At 44.2% G+C, this 23717-nt stretch overlaps 1 protein-coding gene across 2 annotated transcripts in view; it reads left to right on the forward strand.

The window, feature by feature from the left end:
• Window positions 1-23717, forward strand: part of Mrps27 (mitochondrial ribosomal protein S27) — a 95076-nt gene that overhangs the window by 51957 nt on the left and 19402 nt on the right. The window lies entirely within an intron of this gene.

The raw sequence follows: 23717 nt of genomic DNA on the forward strand, positions 1-23717 counted from the left end.
TCCCTCCCTCCCTCTCTCAAATAAAAATATATTAAAGAACGAGAGAGAGAGGAAGGAAGGAAGAACAGAAGGAAGGAAAGCAAGGCCCAGGGTGGTGGCACACTCAGTGGTGGCACTTGAGAGGCTGAAGCAGGAGAATTGCCATGAGTTTGAGACCAGCCTGGGGCCACAAAGTGAATCCTAGATTAGCCCATGCTAGAGATGCTATAGGGTTGGGGGAAGACAAACTCTGGGCTGGAGAGATGGCTCAATGGCTAAATGACTTGCTTGGAAAGCTTAATGGCCTGGGTTCAGTTTCCCCATACCCATGTTAAGGCAGACTCACAAAACGAAAGAAAAAGCCAGGCGTGGTGGCGCATGCCTTTAATCCCAGCACTCGGAGGCAGAGGTAGGAGGATTGCCATGAGTTCAAGGCCACCCTGAGATGACAGAGTTAATTCTAGGTCAACCTGGACCAGAGTGAGACCCTACCTCAAAAAAAGAAAAAAAAAAAAAAAGAAAAGAAAAAGAAAGAAAGAAAAGACCACTGACTAAGAATTTAAATTGGTAATTTTTAAGGCATCATTTAGGAAAATGTGCACATAAGTCAACCAAGTTGACTAACTTTGTTTATAATAATGAAAGAATAGGTGCATTGTTATTGTCCATTATTAAACATGTGGTTAATTGAACAATCTAATACCACCTCTGGATGGTAAAAAAATCACATGATTTTTAGTTCTCGACTTTTCTGTAATTATTGAGTTCATATAAAATTATTAATATTTATGTCAGAAAAGATAATTTTTTGCAATTCACTTTTCAAGTGGATGCTTGTAAAAAGACTGCAATGGAAGAGGATTGCATTTGTAGACCGTGTAGAACGGGTTGTCATATAAGATGTTTAGACGGTCTTGTAAAATTCAGAGCATAGAGTATCTGGATTGGGTCACTTTAAATGATTTTAGACCAGTAGGGATCAAGCATGTAGAAGAACCTGTGTTTGGGTGAGGCAGGGAAGCAGAGGCTCAGTTGAGGACCCTGTGTGCGAAGCACAATTGGAGATGTTCCCGAGGATGCTTATCTGCAGCTGGGGGCAGGTTTGGCCAGGAGAGACAGCTCGGGTAGCTGCCTGCTGCAGAACTGGTTTATTACCTCCTCTGCGTGTCCACGTTGCGTTGCCGTAACAGAGAACTTGAGACTAAGTAATTGGTTGCAAAGATCAGAAATTTATTCCTCATCGTTCTGACAGCTGGGAAATACAAGGACCCAGGGTGCTGAGGGTTTGGTGTTTGTTAAAGGTCCTTCTCTGCATCCCATGGGCCTTTAATCTCCAGAGGGCCTCTCCTTCATATGCGCAAGGGCAGAAAGAAGGCTGAACACACTCCCACCACCCCTTTTCCTGGAGGCTGCATTCCCTTCCCAGGGTTCCGCCCTCCTGTAGGTCTGCAACACTCTCACTGGGCCCCCACCTTCCCAGAAACTATTGCATTGAGGGTTGAGTGTCAACATGAAATGCAGAAGAGGAAATAATTTAAATCATGTTAAACCTGAGGCTGGAGAGATGACTGTGGTTAACGGTGCTCATTTGCAAAGCCTGATGGCCTGGGGTTGATTCCCCAGTACTCATATAAAGCCAGATACATACACAAAGTGGCACATGCATCTGGAACTCATATGCAGTGGTGAGAGGCCCTGACCCACCTATTCTTACTTTCTCTGTCTGTCTTCCTCTCTCCCTCTCAAATAAATACTCTAAAATAAAATAAAATAAAATAAAATAAACCATGGCCTTAACTTTTCTCAGATGTTCTTAGTAATTGAAATCATGAAGACAAAATGGTTCACATTTAGCCTAGAACAATGAAAGCACAAAATTTTATACCTAGGCTGGAGAAGTGGCTTAGTGGTTAAGGCACTGGCCTGCAAAGCCAAAGGACCCAGGTTCAATTCCTCAGGACCCACATAAGCCAGATAAGCCAGATGCACAAGGTGGCACATGTGTCTGGAGTTCATTTGCAGTAACTGGAGGCCCTGGCACGCCCATTCTCTCCCTCTCCCTCCCTCTCTCTCTACTTCTCTCTCTCATAACTAAAAATAAAATATTTAAATAAGATATACCTTCCTTTGCTTGATAAGCCTCTAAAACTAGCAAGTGAAAAATCAGAGGATGTAGTAGGATTCTATCTGTCTGTCTCATAGGACATGTGAATACATGTTGGAACACCAGGTCTCTTCTCTGACTTGTGGGCTTTCCCGGCAGCTTTGCTAAGCATATTTATGAGACTGTTGGGGTGCATGTGCACATGTATGTGAAGTTCACAAGTAGACGCTGGGTGTCTTCCTTATTCACGGTCCACCTTATTTGTTGAAACAGTCTTTTGCTAAACCTGGAAGTCACCAGTTGGACAAGACTGGCTAGCTTATAAGCCTCTGGGATCCTCAGGTCTCCGTCTCTCCAGCAGATTCCATCTCTCCAGCACCGGGATTACAGGCGTGTGCCACCACACCCAGATTTCACATGGGGGCCGGGCGTCTGAGTTCAGGTCCTCATGCTTGCCTGGTAAGCACTTTACCAACTGAGCCATCTCTCCAGTCTCCATGTCTGGACTCTTGCTTGATCATTCAAGCACTGGTGCCAGGGACTCTGTAAGCCTCTCAGTCATTCTCCAAGTTATTGTGACTCTTGTAGACCAAGTCCTTGGATAGATAGGCAGTACCTTCTGAGGAGTCACCTGATTCCATCTCAGTCAAGGTAGCCATCTTTACAATCTGTTCCCTTCCACAAGTCATAAAATTCTAATGTTCTTTTCCCTACCCCAGCCTAGAATATGAAATGCTGGTCTTCTAAAACAGAAATTCCAGAAAACACTTGTCCATGAGTCTCCATGGGAGCAACAGAGCAATTACCAGGCCAAACTCAGCTGGTTCAGAATGGCAGGTGAATGTAGCCATTGCAGCAGTCAGTGAGAAAAGAGACAACTTGTAACCTTGTAAGTGGGAGAACAACCATTTTAATACAGGGAGAAAAACACTATCCGAGCACTTGTGGACCCCAAGACTTTAGTATAGATTCTTATCTGTTATGGCTGTTGAAGGTCTTCTAACTTAACCTCATTTCACAGTTACAAACTGGAATGGAGAAGGAATAGACGATTTTCCCAAAGTCACAAAGCTATTTGTAATAGGGCCGGCAAGTGTAGAGTTATGAAAATTCCACCAAAAATCATTAAAACAATGAAACTGGATGTGGGGGAGCTCAGGGTGTGATTCAGAGGCTGAGGCTCGCCCAGCACTTGCAGAGTCCTGGGTCTGATCCCTGGCATTCTGGAAAGTGGATGGGAGGAAGAAGATGTCGACTTGGTAGTCAAGATGAAGGCTTCAGGGCAAGCCGAGCTCCTTCCTGACAGTGACATATGTTGCACATCTATCGTCCTTGTCAAAGAACAGTATGCCTAGTTGTTCTTTGTGGGATATTGCTGGCAATCGATGAGTCAGTGCTAGGTTGGAAGAGCCCTAGCATGTCTGTCTCATTCTGAGGACCTGATCACACAGCGTGACTCAGCACAGAGGTCCCAAGAAAGTGGGAACATGGCAGCCTGTTGTTTTAAGGATCCCTTAGGAAGTGCCCCAAGTCAGATCACAGACAGTAATTCCCCGATCCCAGTGAGTCACCTCTCAGCACCGCCCCCTCTCTCTTCACCCTTGTGTTTCTGTAGCTCTTGCCATCGCTTTGTTCAGTGACTTTGAATAGCTGGGTGAAAAGAATGTTCATTTAATATAATCCACACAGTGGAATTGTCAGCTTTAGCCAAGTTTGTGTAGTCATTCCAAGCTTGCTGGTTTATAAATAAGGAAGGTGAAAGAGCTTATTTCATTCACTTTTTGCTAACACCTGCAGGCATTCAAAACTTTGGAATAGGTGTACCTTTTCTTAATTATAAAATATTTGTTATTCTACTTGAAACCAATTTCTTCTAAGTGAGTATATGTACCAGCCTGTCAGGGAACAAAACACATACTACATAGAATATATTAGATATATACAGATAAGCACAGTGACAGCCTTGCGATGCTCATTGTGACATTTGGTTGTCAGTGAGTTACAGTGGAAATTCTAGGGCTGAGGTGGCTTATGAAATAATACTGCACTGTGGAGCCAGGAGAGAAACAAGACAATGGCTGGCATGAACTATCACTGAATCCAAACAGTTTTTAACTTCTGAAATTACAAATCGAATTTTCTAGCCAAATGTCACTTCTTACACAGGGTAATTTTAATTAGAATACAAACTCCTGGCTTGTTTTTGATACCTTGGCTGGGGTATGAAGAAACGCCAATTGTTAATAGAAGGTTACAAGGGGCTGTACACTCTGCATACATGATTTTAGTACCAGACATAGAGCTTCGTGGTCATGAGCTTTTCTTGGAGGGGGAGGGTTGTTGTTGTTTTTGATTTTTTTTTTTTTTGGTTTTCTGAAGTAGGGTCTCACTCTAGCCCAGACTGACCTGGAATTCACTATGTAGTCTCAGAGTGGCCTCGAACTCTCAGCAATCCTCCAACCTCCAACCAAGTGCTGGGATTAAAGGCGTGCACCACCACACTCGGTGTTCATAAGCTTTAGAGCCCTACTCTGTCATGTAGAATCCTGCCTTTGGAAAGGCCATTTAACCTTTCGGTGTTAAGAGTTCTCATTTGTAAAATCAGATTTAGGGCTGAAGAGATATATTAGCAGTTGAGGCACTTGCCTGCAAAGCCAGTGGACCTCGGTTCGATTCCCCAGGACCCACGTAAGGCAGATGCACAAGGTGGCACACGTGTCTGAAGTTTGTTTGCAGTGGCTAGAGGCCCTAGTATGCCAATTCTCTCTCTTTCTCAAATAAATAAATATAAAATAAGGTTTATATCCTTGACTTATACAAGTTTTTGATTTTGTTTGTTTTGTTTTTTGAGATAGGGTCTCACTCTAGCTCAGGCTGACCTGAAATTCACTGTGTAGTCTCAGATTGGCCTCGAACTCTCAGCAATACTCCTACCTCTGCCTCCCAAGTTCTGGGATTAAAAAGATGCGCCACCACGCCCAGCCCTAAAAGATTATTTTGATAAATAAATGAAATAATCTATAAAAATGATTGGTATAGTGATTGGAATGATAGGAGTCCAAAAATGGTGACACATTGGCTGTATCACTGGAGCTCTTATCTGTGCATTAGCAGTTTGAGTGCCTAAAGAGAAAAGAATTGTAGGAAGTCTGGGCAGTGTCAAGAACTACTTCCTGAGTAACATTTACATTATGAGCAAGTAGGTTGACTGATTTAATAATAGGCTCTTAGCCCATCTGTCTGTTAAAGATGGGATCCTGGGCTGGAGAGATGGCTTAGCAGTTAAGGTGCTTGCCTGCAAAGCCAAAGGACCCAAATTTGATTCCCTAGCACCCACATAAGCCAGATGCACAAGGGGGCACATGCATGTGGAGTTCATTTGCAGTGGCTGGAAGCCCTGGTGCACCTATTCATATTCATTCATTCTCTCTCTCTCTCTCTCTCTGCCTATTTATCTCTTTCTCTCAAATAAATAAATAAAAATAAGAGATAAATTAAAAAAAAGAAAAGATAGGATCTTGCTGTGTTGCTCAGCTTGGGTTTGAACTCCTGGGCTCAAGTGAGTCTATTCCATCAGGCTCCTGAGCAGAGGGACCCCAGTGTACCCCAGTTCCCTGGTTACGCTCCTGGCCCTCTGCTCGCTCCGTTACTTTCTTTCAGAGGCAGTGTGTGTACACTGCATGCAAACCCACAAACGGGTTGCATTTTAGATGTGACGGGTAGCTGTGCTGTCTAGAGCTACTGATCCTGAAGGTTGCTTCCATTCAGGGAGACCAGATGACATTTTTCTTTCTAGGTAGCAGGTACACCTCTGAAGAATAGAATGGCAGTAACCAGAAAGCAGCACTCCTAGTTTTTACATTGGCTAAATTCACTGAAGTAGAATTTTCAATTTAACCCTTAGAGGCATTTTATCCCTTGAATTGGTACAACATAAAATGTGCCCAATGACATGGCTCTTTCTTTCTCTCTGTCTGCCTCTTCCTCTCTCAAACAAATAAATTAAAAAGAGTTAAGCTGTGTGTGTGTTGACCTTATGCCTATAATCTCAGCACTTAGGAGGCTGAGGCAGGAAGACATAGTGAGTTCAAGACCAGTCTGGGCTACATAGGGAGACCATATCCAAACAAGCAAACAACAGAGAGAGGGGTAATGAAAATTTATTTAAGCCGGGCGTGGTGGCGCACGCCTTTAATCCCAGCACTTGGGAGGCAGAGGTAGGAGGATCGCCGAGAGTTCGAGGCCACCCTGAGACTACATAGTGAATTCCAGGTCAGCCTGAGCCAGAGTGAGACCCTACCTTGAAAAACCAAAAAAAAAAAAAAAAAGAAAATTTATTTAGTAAGCCTGATCTTTTTTTAAAATTTTTCTGTTTTTATTTTTATTTATTTATTTGCGAGCAATAGACAGAGAAAGAGGCAGAGAGAGAGAGAGAATGGGCATGCCAGGGCCTCCAGCCACTGCAACGAACTCCAGATGTGTGCGCCCCCTTGTGCATCTGGCTAACGTGGGTCCTGGGGAATCGAGCCTCGAACCGGGGTCCTTAGGCTTCACAGACAAGCGCTTAACCGCTAAGCCATCTCTCCAGCCCTGACCTGTCTTTTATTGTTTAGAGTAATCCTGAATTTGATTAGTACATGGGATTATTCTGTTTCTGAGAGGACTGGTAGGACAGCATTACCCTTTGGAGACTATCAGTATATGTGCACTTTGTGGCTCATAGAACTTTAGGTTGCTCTACACTTAATTTATGTCATCATACAAATGTTTTCAATGAAATATTTTCTGTTGAACAAACACTTGGAAATGCTTTTGGCCCTTTTTGAAGAATCTTAGAGACGAAAGAGTTGTTAAAGATCTTATGTATCTACACCATATGTACATACAAAATTAAAAAACTATATTTCTTGGTGTTTCAAGGTATAGGGTCTCATTTTAGCCCGAGCTGACCTGGAATTCATTCTGTAGTCCCAGGCTGGCCTCAAACTCAGAGCTCCTCCTACCTCTGCTGGTCACTTGCTAGGATTAAAGGTGTGCGCCACCACAGCCAGCTCAAAAAAACTTTTTTTTTTTTTAATTTTTTTTGGTTCATTTTTTATTTATTTATTTGAGAGCGACAGACATAGAGAGAAAGACAGATAGAGGGAGAGAGAGAGAATGGGCGCGCCAGGGCTTCCAGCCTCTGCAAACGAACTCCAGACGCGTGCGCCCCTTGTGCATCTGGCTAACGTGGGACCTGGGGAACCGAGCCTCGAACCGGGGTCCTTAGGCTTCACAGGCGAGCGCTTAACCGCTAAGCCATCTCTCCAGCCCCCAAAAAAACATTTTTAACAATAAATTTTTCTAAAAGAAAAAAAGATCTCATGTCTCCTTTGTTTGAAATCCAGATGAGTTGAGTATCTTCAAAAGTTTTCTTTTGAAACAGGGAATATATTTGAATTTTTTTCTTTTTTTTTTTTTTTTTTGGTTTTTCGAGGTAGGGTCTCACTCTGGTCCAGGCTGACCTGGAATTAACTCTGTAGTCTCAGGATGGCCTCAAACTCATGGCGATCCTCCTACTTCTGCCTCCCGAGTGCTGGGATTAAAGGCGTGCGCCACCACTCCCGGCTGAATATTTTCTTTCCTTCATCATGTTTAGATTACCAAGTAATCTGTTAGCTCATAGATAGCTTGACAGATTAAAATGTGCTCGTTTCTTTTGCTTACTGAAACCTCTACGAATGTGGCAGTAAATGTAGAAAGGACAAAAAAAAAAAAATCTAAAAGGAAAGAGGACAGGAAACAGCAGTGATATTTTGGAAGCAAACATACAGATGAGCTAATGTAAAGGGCTTATATAGCAGAAAAAGAGAGCTGACGTAGGCTGACAGAAAGTAGAAAAACCAGGCTAATGCACCTAGGTGCCCGGAAGAGTTGGTAAATAGAAGTGGTGTGAGGGCTGGAGAGATGGCTTAGCAGTTAAGTGCTTGCCTGTGAAGCCTAAGGACCCTGGTTCAAGGCTCTATTCCCCAGGACCCATGTTAGACAGATGCACAAGGGGGCACTTGTTTGCAGTGGCTGGAGGCCCTGGTGCGCCCATTCTGTCTCTGTCTCTATCTGCTTCTTTCTTTCTCTCTCTCTCTCTCTCTCTCTCTCTCTCTCTCTCTCTCTCTCTCTCTCTGTCACTCTCAAATAAATAAATAAAAATGAACAAAAAGTTGTTTCAGAAGTGGCGTGAGTGGAGCTGCAACTGGAGCTCAGGCCAGAACGTATCTGATAGGCTGTGGCTGTCCAGATTGTTCTTGCCCACCCTGGTAGATTGGTGGGTTTCCAGTTCTGTAGCGCCAGAGTCTGAAGGATGCTGAGGTGAAGTGTAAAGCTCACTGTGTCTTTTAGCAAAGAAATTGGAAGGGTCCTCTCCAGGGCAACAAACCAGTTAGGAGTTCCCGACAAAATAATGCAGCCAAGCCTTCCTGTAAAAGGCGCATGATGGAAAGATGAGAGCTTGTCCTTCTACTTCCCACAGAAGAATATTTCCCCACTCCATGTGCAATTCTCGTATTCACAGTGGCACTTTTTTTTTTTTTTTTTTTTTTAATAAAACAGGCTGTCTAAATGCAAGGTCGCCATCAGTAGCCCAGCAGTATCAAATGCTATAGGGGAAACTACTTGTGCTGGATTCATTGTGGGCTGTTAGGCTGGGCTTCCTTTTCTCGTTCAATTTCAGTTTTCTAGCCTGCAGAAAGGGGAAAGTGCTTCTGGAATCTGTGGTTAATACCTGGCACAAAGTATGAAACATACTTGCATCAATGCTTATCCCCATCTTCATTCTCAGTCAGTTAAATATCTTATTCAAACTGACCAGGGCAAAAGAAACCGTCCTTCAATGTTAGTTTTTTGTTTTGTTTTGTTTTTGTTTTTTTATTTGAGAGAGACAGAGAGAAAGAGGCAGACAGGAAGAGAAAGGTAGAGGAAATACACTTTCTTAGGGTTGCACATGGGATAGCAGGAAGCCCTAGAGGCAATCAATTTCTATGGGCGCCATAGCAACATCTCACCCTGACTTTCTTTTATTTTTTAATTTGTCTTAACACAGCATCCTAAAATACAATTCTTTTTTTAAAGTTTTTTTTGGTTTATTTTTATTTATTTATTTATTTGAGAGTGACTGAGAGAGAGAATGGGCATGCCAGTGCCTCCAGCCGCTGCAAACAGACTCCAGATGTATGCACCCCCTTGTGCATCTGGCTAACATGGGTCCTGTGGAATCAAGCCTTGAACCCTGTTTTTGATTTTTTTTTTTAAATATTTTCATTCAGCTGGAGAGATGGCTTACGGTTTAAGATGATTGCCTGCAAAGCCAAAGGACCCAGGTTTGATTCCCCAGAACCCACATAAGCCAGATGCACAAAGTGGCACATCTGTTTGGAGTGCATTTGTAGCAGCTAGAGACCCTGGTGTGCTCATTCTCACTCTATCTGCCTCTCTTCTCTCCCTCTCCCTTTCAAATAAATAAATAAATCTCTCCCTCTCCCTTTCAAATAAATAAATAAATAAAGTATTTTTGTAATATATACATATATATATATGTATGTATGTATGTATGTATTTATTTATTTATTTATTTTAAAGCAGAGAGAGAGAGAGAGACTGAGTGCACCAGGGCCTTTAGCAACTGTAAACAAACTCCAGATGCATGTGCCACTTTGTGTATCTGGCATGCAGCACCACACCCAGCTAATAATCCATGTAGTCTGAAAGAGTTTGAGGCTCCATTTAGTTGGGAGCAGCCACCAGGCATGGCAGTGCATGCCTTTAACCTCAGTATTTGGGAGGCTGAAGCAGGAGCATCACCTTGCGTTTGAGGCCAGACTGGGCTACAGAGTGAGTCCCAGGTCAACTTGGACTTGAGTGAGGCCCTGCCTCAAGAACAAAGATAAATAAGTAGGCCTGGAGAGATGGTACAGATGCAGAGCTGTTCTCTCTGGCTTAACATTCAGTTTTTTTCTGTTTTTTAAAAAAACTTGCAGACAAAATAACGGAAAGCTCCTGTCACTTTCTGGTGCTAATTCACCAAGGGCTGCTCCTGTTGCAGCAGCCTTGTCTATGGGGACAGTCTTCTGTCGTCAGACTCGAGACTGCACTTTATATATAGGTTTTAAGGACACTGTCCCTTCATGCACTGCTGATGCTTGGGAAGCAGCGGTACTTTGATAGCGTACTTCTGACCCCTCTTCCACAAAGTGTAGCTATGTTGGGACCCGTAACCCGTGGGCCCAGCCCTCTTTAGGTGTGATGCAGAAGATGCTTCTGGGTGTGGGGGGCTCACAGAGGCAAACAATAAGCCTTTCTGCAATGATGTTTTGCCTCCCTGCTTTTCGTACTTCTCCAGTGAAGCCTGTCTGGAAACTAACTTACCAATCAAAGCCTTTTTTGAATATAAAATAAGAGGGGCGAGGGTTGGAGTCACAGAGTAATGACTATGTTTTTTCTTCCCTTATGACTCACCCTCAGAAGAATGGAGGTACATTGGAAAACTGCCCGCAGTCGCATTGAAGCCACTCTCCAGGCACTTTCAAGCATTGTTTTAATCTTCTCAGGCAATCCAAGATGTTTTTCAAATTGTTTGTGCCCTCTTTCTGGGCCAGCCTAAGAGCTTTTATTTTGCTGAACCATGGTGTTTTTATAGAAGATTGGTCAATTCAGATTTTTGTATTCAGTTGATCACTAAAGAAATCAGTCTTCCGTATTCAAAATTTGTAGCCACGCATTAGAATGGTTATAGAAGGATTGTCTCCAGCCTTTAAGGCGTGGAGTTTACATTGATCATTCTTCACAAGTTTCTTTATACTATGTTTGTATAATTTCAAATTTCCAATTTTTTAAGAGGTTGGTTTTAGTATGGGAGGCTAGCCTGAGTTGACAGAAGAGTTGCCTGTTAAATGTAGTCATCCGGAATTTTACCGTCTGACAGTACAAGATTAAAAAAAAAAAAGACCACTGAGCTTTCCATTGCCATAAGGTCATCAGCTTACAAAGAGAAAAGGGTTAGTTTTTGGTTTTTTTGTTTGTTTGTTTTTGTTTTTTCAAGGTAGGGTCTCACTCTGGTCCAGGCTAACCTGAAATTAACTATGTATATGTAGTCTCAGGAACTCACGGTGATCCTCCTACCTCTGCCTCCCAAGTGCTGGGATTAAAGGCGTGCGCCACCATGCCCCGCTGAGAAAGGGTTATTTTGGCTTGCAGTTTTAGAGCGTCTTTGATTGGGTGGGCCCATTGCTTTTAGTCTCTTGGTGAGAGCACTGGTGACAATGGCAGGGGACATGCAGAAGGACTCCTCATGGCTGGGAGGTGAAAGCAGGCAAGGAGCAAGCCAGGCTGTTAGAGTCCTCTTCAGTGGCACCAACATGACTCAGTGGCCTCCTCCCCTCCCCCATAAAGACTCCACCATCTCCCCGCAGTCCCTCCGTGGGACCCACGACTCCAGCACATGGACCTGTGAGGGGTATTTGAGATCCAAACTACGCAGTCATCTGAATTTTCATGTCTTCATATATAAACAGCCACGATTACCTCATGTGTGTATGTATGTGTGTGCGTGTGGGCACACGAGCACGTGTGTGTGGGTGTCATTCCCAAGGCCTGGCCCGCCTGTTTTTTGGGACAGGGTCTCTCACTGGCCGGGAACTCACCTATTAGGCTGCACTGGCTTGTCAGCAAGCCACAGGCGTCCTTCGGTCTCTGCCTCCCTGGAACTGGGGTTGCAGTTATAGTCACCATGCTGAGATCTTTTTTTTAACATTGGTTTCGGGAGTCAAACTCCGATCCCCACACTTGCACAGCTAGCACTTTACTTGCTGAACTTCTTCCCCACCCTGCATCATTTTTGTTGTTGTTTTGCTTTGCTTTGAGGTAGGGTCTTACTCCACCCCAGGCTGACCTGGAATTCACCCTGTAGTCTCAGGCTGACCTGGAACTCACGGTGATCCTCCTAACTCTGCCTCCCAAGTGCTGGGATTAAAGCGTGTGCCACCACGCCCCGCCCTGGATCTTTTTTTAATGGCAAATTAAAGCCTTCTGAAAACCTAACTGGTAAATATAAATCTCAATATACAAAGTTGTTTCCATTGAGAACTGCAGGCAGTGGGTCCATCCTTGTGTGGCTCCAGAAACTGCTGAGTGAGTTCATAGTACCCGTATGCCCACTCAATCTGCTTCCTCTTACCTATTTATTTACTTTAGTTTTGGTTTTCCAAGGTAGGGTTTCACTCTAGCCCTGGCTGACCTGGAACTCACTCTGTAGTCTCAGGGTGACCTCAAACTCACGGTGATCCTCTTACCTCTGCCTACCAAATGCTAGAATTAAAGGCGTTGCACCACCACACCTGGCTTGCTTCCTCTTTTTAAAAGGGCTCAAGCCTTTCTGCTCCAGGAATTGACAGATGGCAGGAGTTTCATGCCAAAGTAAGTTTTGGTGTAACTCTAGGTAATTATGATTGCTTATCAGTAATTTACTTACACAGTAAAAAAAAAAAAAAAATAGGTAGGAAGCAATAATTTGTGTTGCATAGAAAAATTACCTTGTTTGGTTGATTCCATAGATCCAGATTGAACACAGTGAAGTAATCATTTGAGTAGAAAATGCTTTGCTAATTAAAAAAAAATCAAATTTAATTAGTTAATATTTTAATATTTATTTATTTATTTATTTGCCAGCAGGAGGACAGAGAGAATGGGCTCACCAGGGCCTCCAGCCACTGCAACTGAACTACAGATGCATGTGCCACTTTGTGCATCTGGCTTTATGTGGGCACTGGGAAATTGAACCCAGGTCCTTAGGCTTTGTAAGCAAGCACCTGTTTTTTGTTGTTGTTGTTGTTGTTGTTGTTTTTGAGGTAGGGTCTCCCTCTAGCTTAGGCTGACCTGGAATTCTGGAATTCACTATGTTGTCTCAGGGTGGCATTAAGCTCACCGTGATCCTCTTACCTCTGCTTCCCAAGTGACAGACCACGTTTTAAATATTTTGTATTTTTATTTATTTTTTTTGAGAGAGGGAAAGACGGAGTAAGTATGGGCATGCCAGGGCCTTCAGACACAAGCACCTGGCTCTGTGTACATGTCAGGGGATTGAACCTGGCTGTCAGACCTTGCAAGCCAGTACCTTTGACTGCAGAGCCATCTCTTCAGCCCGTGTCATCCAGTGCTGGAGTGTGTTAAGATTTGGTGGAAGGAGGCCTGGAAACGTTGTTAGAAGAATCATTGACCCCCCCCCATACTCTGTCTTCCGCTGGGGTAGTGTTACTTTTCTCTCCCATCGCTTCTCCTGTTCCCTGAACTGTTGCTGACAGCACTCATGATTCGTCCTTCCATCCACGCACGGCGGGAAGGAGACAGGAGGAGGAAGGGAGCCCTGGGTGGCATTCAACAGTGATTACATACTATTAGTCTACTTCCTTGGCCGTCTTTGATCTCCTGCCTTGTACACACACACAAAAAAAGCAGTATTTCCTTCTGGTTTCACCCTATTTACAGGCAAGGTGTTGCTTCAAAATTAGAAGTAGTGTACTGCTCCAATATGCATACTGCTGCTGAATTCCAGCAGACGTTACTGACATTTGTGAATCTACGGCCATGGCCACCGTTGCGGTCATCACAGGCACCTCAGCAGTAGCGCCCAACACGACAGATTACAGGCTCCTGCCCTTTAAGAGCTTGGCAGCCTCCCAGGCGGGGTAGTGCGTTTACAGAAATAGAAACAGGCCCCGAGTGCGGGTTGTGTAGCTGGAAGGAAGTCCAGTCTTACTCCTGTGATAAGTGCATCCTCAGGGATTCCACTTTGTCATGTATTAGAGAGGCAGAGTGCTTAGACTGCTGACATGCTTTTCTTCTTTATTTGAGAGGGAAAAAATGTGATTCTTAAGCAATCCAGATTAGTGTTGAGCGTCTCTTCCCTCAGAAATACCCCTAAAGAAATCCATAACCATAAATACATGTAAATCCGCCCGGCAGTGGCCGAGGTCTCTCTGCGTTTACACTCCCCGCATGCCTCACATCCCGGGCCGTTCTCTTGGCCTGCTCATTGCTTTGCGGCAGGCCTAATCCTGACAACCTGACTGAACCTAGAATATTCTAGAAGCACCGACTTTTATTCAGTAAAATAGCTGGCCTATTCCTTCATTGTTTTTCCTCCTTTTGCTTTCTCACTTCCCCTTACTCAGAATTATTCAGAAGTGCCAGTGATTAATTAGTGTGATTTTCCTGTCTTATCATGATATTATTCATGACTTTGTAGTTTTGTCTGCAGCTCCCTTAGCCAGAGCTTTAAAAGGTGTCAGGAAATATTTGTATCTTTTTAAAACCAGCATGAGCCAGGCATGGTGGCACATCCTTTTAATCCCAGCGCTCGGGAAGCAGAGATAGGAGGATCGTGTGAGTTCGAGGCCATCCCAAATCAGCCTGGGCTACAGTGAGACCCTACCTTGAAAAACCAAAAAAATAAATAAATACAGTAAAAAATAATAATAATAAAATATGGAGAGTGGAGTTGCAAAGGGGAAAGCGGGGTGGGGGAGGAATTATCATGATTTATTATCTATTATTATGGAAATTATCTATAAAAAAATAAAGCTGGGTGTGGTAGTACGCGCTTTTAATCCCAGCACTCGGAAGGCAGAAGCAGGAGGATGGTGTGAATTCAAGGTCACCCTGAGACTACAGCGTGAATTATTCCAGGTCAGCCTGGGCTAGAGTGAGACCCTATCTCGAAAAAGAAGGGAAAAAAAAATAGCATGGTCATTGTTCATAGAAGTTTCCTGCTCAAAACCAAAAATATTTCCTGTATCTCTGCCCAAACCAAGTGAGTTCCTATAATTTTGTATGGTTTTACAAATAAGATTCGTTGCAGGATCTCATTTTTCTCATTTTCCCTTTTGTCCCTGCCAGAAGCTCCTCCAGTTAGCTTCCCCTTGGCCTTCTGAGTACTTCTCAGCCACAAAGCCCACCTTTACGTAAGTCAGTGTGTGTGCCACTTTTCAGTAGCCAGGAAAGTCCCACCAGAGGTTTCTGGGTGCACTTTCTCCTGCCATCAGTTGCTGGCCACAAAGACAGCCACTTCTGCTTTTTAAGACCTCCGCAAGGAGGGCACGTAAGTGATCGCTGCAAATACTTGACTTCATCCTCGTGAGCACTCTGTTTATCCACACACGTTACCTTTTGGAACCTGGTTTCAGAGAACAACCGGCTTCATTCTGATTGGCTCCTACTTCCATGAGAAAGAGCCACAGAGCGTATATAGTCCAGCTGCAAGTCATCTTTTCTCGATCAGAAAAGAAAGAGGTATCGTCAGCCTGGAGTGAAAGGAACGTGGTACGCCCACGGGGATGCATGTGAGTCACTGCCCAGCACACGCAGCTACTGGTAAATACTCATTTCTGGGTCCCGGGTTGAGAGGCAGGTCTGGTACAACAGCAGCCAGATCCAAGAGCAGGGACAGAGAATGATCGGTGACACATGCCCCACGGTGGTTGCTTTGTGTTCTGTTAGGAAGACGTGCACGGCAAGTGATAGTTGCTAGTATGCATTTTCTGCCAGTGCGCCTCCCAGGGAAGTGGCCATGGCCTTGTTTTTAAGCCCTGCGCCTGACAACTTCAGACTTTGCCTTCAGTATCTTAACAAGTCCCTCTGTCACCCATCTTCATTTCAGAAAATGTGTTATTATGCTGCATTTACTTAACGCTTCACATTTGCAAAATTCTATGCCTGTGTTATTCTCTACCAAAGTTCCACTTGCTTATCACCCTTTTTAGAATGGCAGACAAGGATACCAGAAGGTCTAAGGACTGGATATAGAACTCACAGAACTTGCTAATTGGGTTGTAATTTTTTTCAAATTCTTTTTTGGGAAATTAGCAGAGTACAAATTATGAACTAACCAACAGGTAAAAACCCCTGACTCCTCTTCTTATAAAATTAATAACTTTGGGTCTGAAAAGGAACCCAAAGAAGTGATCTACATAAAATGTGTTTAAACTGATCAGAAAACCCTAGGGAGGTTGACTCTGAAGGGGACGGGGACATAAAGGGACTTTAAGGGTGATGGAAATGTCATGACTTGACTGTGGTATTGGTTGTACATTGGATGCACCTACCAAAACATACAGAAATATAAACTGAAAAATACAAATTTTATTATTTGTATATCTTGGTTAACCCAACTTTAAAACAAAGCACAAAAAAACTATTGGAAATTTTGAAGAAAGACATTTTTATTTGCATTTTATTTACGTTGCAAATGTTCATCCCTATTGTGCCTGAGCTTTGGTGATAGGCTGGGGGAAAATACTTGTACATGGTACATTTGTTTAGTTGAGATTGGGCACATGTTTGTTGAAAGTTAAAATTAACTGAAATTCCTCTTGAAGAACTGAGGGATTGCAAGCAACAGAAAGATCTTAATCTACCATGGTGATACTTGGAACAACTAATACTTGTGAGTTCTCTAACAACTTTGAAGGACTTTCTAGCAGGATGAAAAAGTAATTGTTGCTGGGCATGGTGGCGCACGCCTTAACCCCAGCACTTGGGAGGCAGAGGTAGGAGGATCACTGTGAGTTCGAGGCCACCCAGAGATGACATAGTGAATTCCAGGTCAGCCTGGGATAGAATGAGACCCTATCTCAAAACGCCAAAAAAATAAATAATAATAATAATAATTAAATTCCAGGTCAGCCTGGGCTAGATTGAGACACTACCTCAAAAAAAAAAGTGTCTTTTTAATTATTTTTGAATGAGAAAGTGGATAGCTACAACTGAGTCAGTACTATGGTTAGGCACACAAAACTCTTGCTTTTTAAAATAACATAGTTTATTATTATTTATTTTGAGAGAGAAAGAGGGAGGGAGAGAGAGAGAATGGGCGCACCAGGGCCTTCAGTCACCGCAAACTCCAGGTGTGTGCGCCCCCTCGTGGCGCATGTGAGACATTGCACGCTTGCATCACCGCGTCTGGCTACATGGGACTCGGAGATTTGAGCATGAGTTATTAGGCTTCACAGGCAAGTACCTTAACTGCTGAGCCATCTCTCTAGCCCAAAACTCTTGCTTTTTGGTTCAAGGAAGTGCTCAATACTTTCGATATTTGCCTCATTGATAAGACTCTCAGTCCACACGATAGCCAGTAGAACCAGCTGTGTTCATGTCTTGCCAACCTTCTCTCCTCCCTTTCTCCATGTCTACCTAGCTCAGTGGCTGAGGTTCCCATCTGGAAAACCAGTTGCCCCAGGATACAGAATGCACTGGGGGAGAAGGAATGCTATGTGAGTGGCTAAGCTTGGCTGGTGGCGCTCATAATCAGCGAAGCAGGGTGGAAAGCTCGCTCACTCATGTGCAAGAGCCAGTGTTGCAGCTAAGTGCTGGAACTGCTGCTGGGCTGCGGGCCCTGGCATCTGTGCGGAGGCCCGCGTGGCCTGGAGCCTTTCTGGTTGTGATACTAAACCATTTGACAGTAACAGAGCCCTCATCTGAATCCCATGAAATAACAGCAGTGTTTTGCATGTAGCATGCATATGTACATGTATGTGGGTGCACATGTGTGCAGGTGCACGTGTCTGTGGAGGCTCCAGGTCAGCGTAGGATGTCACTCTCCACCCTCTTTTTTTTTTTTTTTAATTAAATTGTATTTATTGAGGAAAGTACAAAGCCAAGGAAAGGCACCCACATGGCTAGAGATCCCACAGGGAGGGCCTGGAAAAACCATGGAAAGAAAAGGCAGAAAAGAAAGTTCAAGGAGCTCCTGCCATCTGGGGAGCTGGAAGGGATAAAGAACCCATGTGGAAAGTAAGGGCTGGCGGAGGGGTTGGGGGAGGGCCTCACAGCCGGGCTCAACCCAGGCCCAGCGAGGGAAAAGCTCACCCACAGCTGGAAGTTCCTAAGTGGTCAGAATCTGCCCTCTCCTTGTAAAAGTATTTATGATCATATGGTAGTAGGCTGTCTTCTGGCTCAGGTGAACCAAAGCAGCAGCTGCTTGGTTAGGGCTAGGGGCTGTCTTAGGAGGAGGCTACCCCTGGCACCAAGTTCCGGGGGGCTAAATTTGATTAACTACAATGTTTAAATTCTATGAAAGACCTCCCTCCCAGGAGGGGTCCTGGTTGTTTGTGGAAAAACAGGTCTAAGGAACTAGGCAAGAGATAAGTCAGATCATCTGATTTCTAGCAAGTGTAAACTTTCCTGCCTTTTATACCTTCAGGGGTCCAGTCACCCTAACTATACCCCCCTGTCATTTCCTCCTCTCATGAGAAAATACTGTAACTGCTGGTAGAGGGAAAGGGATGATGATGTCAGATTGTGAACGATTTTCTGCTAGATGGGGCACCAATTGGCAGTTAGAGGAATGTCTCCCAGAGAGGGGGACTACTGTAAAGGACCCTGAAAGTGTATTGATGGAGTGCAGGAAGATAGTCTTGGAAGAAAATGTTGGGGAGAAAGAATAAAAGTAAAAGAGAAGTGAGCACACAGCAAACTGGTCTCCTTCAGGGTTGTCCTTGAGGACTTATAGACCTTGGGAAGCATTTGCAGGAACCCAGGTAGATAGAATTAGATTATCTCAGGACCATCTGAGCATGAGCTGGCTGAGATTTTCTTCCAGAACTGTTCAGTGAATGACACAGTAGCATCTGACATAGTCTGAATCTCTTTCCATATGGCTTGTAAAACAGATGAGATATTAGCAGAGCTATCAGGAATAAATACACAACATTTAACCTTGAATATATCATATTCTGTATAATAGCCTTCCAGAGTGTACTCTTTTTCAATTTGTCCTGGGGGTAGCTAGGGCCAAAAGATGGTACCAGAGAGCTATTAAGGGCTGTACAAATATATTCTTGGCCTCAGGATTTATTTAATGATGTCCTGGCACATTCCCAGTATAAGGAGGTCCTATGAATTAAGTGACCCTTGGTCAGAATCTTCCATATATATATTTTATATTTGAAAATAACCATTTTGACATCTAGGGTTATTTTTCCTTATTACAGAATTAGAACTGTTAGCAATGGGACAACACAGTTTAAGGCCTCATTTGTTTCCCCTCTTGGAAAGCTCTTGTTTTGTTACTTAGTAAGTGATTCATATATTTGAGATATCCCTTTTCTCTGAGTGTTTAAGACCAAGCAGATAGCCAAAACTTAATCAAGGATTAATTTTGGAGGTCACTGATGGCTCTCCAAAGGAGACTTCAGGGCCCTTGGGGGTGGCCCTGAGGCTTTCTCCAGTGTTGGTGTGTCTGCTAAGAGGAGTCAGGGCTGTGCTGGCCAAGTAGTTTTCCCTCTTTGGGAAGCCAGGAGGACTGATTGCTCCTCAGTGTGACTCCTATTTCAGACTGTACGCCAATTTTTTGTTGTTGTTGTTTGTTTGTTTCTGGGTCTCCATGTCCCTGATCAGGAAGACAGTCCACCATATTCTTAGATACAGGGTCTTTCACTAAATCTGGAGTATGCCTATTCATCTTGACTAGCTAGCCAAGGAGCCCTAGAGACCCTTCCTCCCTCTGCCACAGCCCTGGGCGTACAGGTATGCGTCACCACACCTGTCGTTTTACGTGGGTTCTGGGGATCTGAACTCAGGTCATCAGTCTTGTGCAACATGCACTTTCTCACTGAGCCATCTCCTCAATCCCCCCCCTTTTTAATGTAATGATTAGAGTTGTCACAAATGAAGAAGTCATGTGATAATTTTACACATTATAAAGTCTAGTGCTTTTTTTTTCCCTTTTGGTGTCTATTCTATGACCTCTCTTTCCTTCTAAGAAAGGCTTTACTGTCATATCTGTTTTACAGCCTGTGACTCTGCTGTCCTGCCTTCCTGGTGACATCAGTTCAGGCCAGTGCCCTGAACAGCTCTGAGCTCCGAGTGTGGCCTGGTTTGGGAAATGCCTGCTGTTGCGTTGACCTCCCGGACAGGCCCTGCAAACCCATTTAGCACTGGGAACAGAGAGTTGTTCTGCCATGGATTCTTTTAGAGCCAGAACTAGAGTTTGATACTCAGCTCTCCCCTTGTGCCCTTACTTCCTCCAAGAAATGCAGAGGTCCATTGGACTGTTGAGAGTTCACTTCTGTCTTGTAAGCTACAAGCTCAGTGTCGCCTGCCTTCAAGAGCACAGCATAGGGGGCTGGAGAGAGAGTGGTTAAGGCACTTGCCTGTGAAGCCTAAGGATCCAGGTTCGATTCCTCAGTATCCACAGAAGACATATACACAAGGTGGCGCGTGCATTTGGAATTCATTTCTAGTGGCTGGAGGCCCTGACGTGCCCGTTCTCTCTCTATCTGTCTCTCTCCCTCTCAAATAAGTAAATATGTATATGTTTTTTTCTTTTTACAAAAGAGCACGGTATAGTTGGGGTCATTTGGGTTGCGTTGGTTTACCTTGTCCATACTCACATGGCTCGCCCGTCTTGGCAGCCTCTGCAGTAATAAGTCTGTTGAGGTGAGCCCTGTGCCAATGGCACAGCACAGAGAGGGGCCTCCTACAGTGGGCGTCTGTAATCTGCCAGGCTGGAGGTCGGAGCAAGCAACAACAAAAGCCAGCCTGTTTGCAGACAGATTGGAAAATCAATACGTCGGTTGTATTCTGCGCTGGCCAGCAGGCCAGAGTCACCCGGGCAAGCCCATCCCAGAGCCTGGTCTGCCTCCCATAGTCCACTGCACTTCTGAAAAAGGCCCATGTTTACCCATCCGAGCTGCTGGTGAAACTGGCTAAGGGATTTCTCTTATACTACCCAAAACGGGACGCTTTCTGACCCAGTGTTAACTTGCTCAACATTCTATACCGTTACTCACATTGTGTACCACTTCTTCTTCTTCTTCGTTTTTTTTTGTTGTTGTTGTTTTTCAAGGTAGTGTCTCACTCTAGCCCAGTCTGACCTTGAACTCACAGTGATCCTCCTACCTCTGTCTCCCGAGTGCTGGGATAAAGGCGTGTGCCACCACACCCGGCTCTAATTATTTTTTTTAATATTTTATATTTATTTATTTATTTGAGAGAGAGAGAATGGGCATGCCAGGCCTCTAGCCGCCCTCAGATGAACTCCAGATGCACATGTCACCTTGTGCATTTGGCTTACGTGGATACTGGAGAATCAAAACTAAGACTTTGCAGGCAAGTGCCTTAACTGCTAAGCCATCTCTCCAGCCCTCTTTTTTTTTTTTTTCCTAAACAATGATGGGGGCTTCTAAAGGAGTTCCTTTGTTGCCTACTGAGAAAGGAAAGGATCTAAGCTGTATATTTCATGGTATATGTCTTTCACCATTATTCCTAAATGAATCCATTGTTGACATTTGTTATATACATATGGACTGTTGGGGCTTGGGGAGCTCGGGTCATGCCAGGAGCCATGCCCGACCTGCCCTGGGGCATGAAGTGGGCAAATCACGGCCCTCTGTGAGTCTCTTGACTGACATCTCACCCACAAAGGGCTGCTGAGCTGCTAGCAGTGGTGCTGTGACTTGGGTGAGATCGCGAGTAAGGCCACCTTCAGGCTTCTAAAACGTAAGTGTGAAGGCTTTCCTGTCCTCCCATGTGTTGGAGTTAGCCTTGGAATGAATGCCATTAGCAACTGGCTTCAAATTAATTTTAACTTGCACCTCAGAGACCATGGCTAGGTCCTCACTGGCCCCTCCCCTTCAAAGTCTAAAGAGTGCTGAGCATGAGGAAGAGCACAGGCTGGATATGTCTTGAATATGGTCACAGATGTGGTGTAAAGTCTGTTGACCAAAAAAAAAAAAAAAAAAAGCCTGAGACCTCTGGGCATCGGGATACCCTAGGGCAGAACATTAACATGATGATTAGATTGAAAGCACTTGTGAGTAAGGGGTAATTTTATTTGTTTTAAAATGAAAAACAAAACAAAACAAAAAAAATGACTAAACTAAATGACCACTACAGCCACAAACCCCTTTCGCATCTAGCAACTCCCTTGACTTACCATGCCCACCTCATCCTATTATTAAATATGTGTGTGTTCTTTTTTATTTATTTATTTATTTATTTATTTATTTATTTATTTATTTATTTTGGTTTTTCAAGGTAGGGTCTCACTCTGGTCCAGGCTGACCTGGAATTAACTCTGTAGTCTCAGGGTGGCCTTGAACTCACGGTGATCCATCTACCTCTGCCTCCCGAGTGCTGGGATTAAAGGCGTGCGCCACCACGCCCAGCTATGTGTGTGTTCTTTTAATGAGGCTGTAGAGGCCCTGTGCAGGACACCTAGCTTTCTTCATAGATGCTGTCGATGTTTACGACATAATTATGTGTGTAATAGCTTCTAATGTGTTGACTGAAGCGCCGGTTGTTTTGCTGAAAGCATGCTTGGGCCAAGGCAGTCGTGTGGAGTGAGTCAGTTCCTGCAGGACCACCAAGCAGCTGGGGCTCCTGCTCCTGCTGGGTTTTCCTGCTGCTTGAGGCCCCGGATCAAATCTCCAGTACCCTAATAAATGAAATAAATAAAAATGACTTGTAATTGGTTACATTTTTATCTCACCTTTTTGGACTAACAAGGAAACACATTCTAGTAGCTGAACTGTTAACTTGAAAGTGTGAAAGAGCACGCAATATAACCCAAGCCGTACTGCTTTCTGTCTGCACAAAGAACTTCCTAGTAGCTAGGGTGCCTTTCTTCAGCCAGATCATTCTCACCCTAGATGTCATTCTGTAGAGAAAGTGCGAAGGGAACTGACATGTTCCTGCCAAAATTGAGATTAAAACAAACAAACAAACAAACAAAAACAAGTAAGTGTAGTGGCACAAGGCTATAATCTCAGCACTCGAGAGGATCACGAGTTCAAGGCCAGCCTGGGTTACAAAGCAAGACTATCCAAAAAAAAAAAAAAAAAAGGGTAATGGGTTGTCTAGGGAGAGCAACAACATGACTCCAGTCCAGTAAGGTGTCTTCAGATCTTATTTTCAGCATATTTTCTCTCCAGGTCACTAAGAGCCTAAAATAGATGCTATTTCTCACTCTTCCTCCTTCCCTCAGCTTTCTCTTTTTTTCTCCCAGTAAGCGGGTGGTAGAAAATAGCAAGTGTCCATTCTAATCATAAGCCTCTTTAAAAAACAAATGCTAGTATTAGTCTGTGTCCTCAGCTCTTAAGTGTAGCCCAAACCCCTTTGCTTCAAGTTTTGTTTTATCCCTTTTTAACAAGACAGCTTGCTTTTTGTGGAGCACAAAGACTGGCCTACATCCCGAGCGGTTAAAGAAAACGTGGAGGCTTCAGCTGACTGGGTGGGATGTGCGAAGTTCCAACCTAAGCAAAACTGATAAACAGGCACTACCTCTGTCTTTTAGACCCCCTCGTCTCGTCACGGACCTGTTGTCACTCCAACTTTGTCTTCTTTCTTTTTCTTTTTTTATTTTTTATTTATTTATTTGAGAGTGAGTCAGAGAAAGAGGGAGAGAGAGATAGAATGGGCGCGCCAGGGCTTCCAGCCACTGCAAACGAACTCCAGACGCGTGCGCCCCCTTGTGCATCTGGCTAACGTGGGACCTGGGGAACCGAGCCTCGAACCGGGGTCCTTAGGCTTCACAGGCAAGCGTTTAACCGCTAAGTCATCTCTCCAGCCCCAACGTTGTCTTCTTCACAGACCCTGGGGAGCTAAGAGAAGG

This window comes from Jaculus jaculus, chromosome 14, assembly GCF_020740685.1.
Source record: "Jaculus jaculus isolate mJacJac1 chromosome 14, mJacJac1.mat.Y.cur, whole genome shotgun sequence".
NCBI classification, from domain to species: Eukaryota; Metazoa; Chordata; class Mammalia; order Rodentia; family Dipodidae; genus Jaculus; species Jaculus jaculus.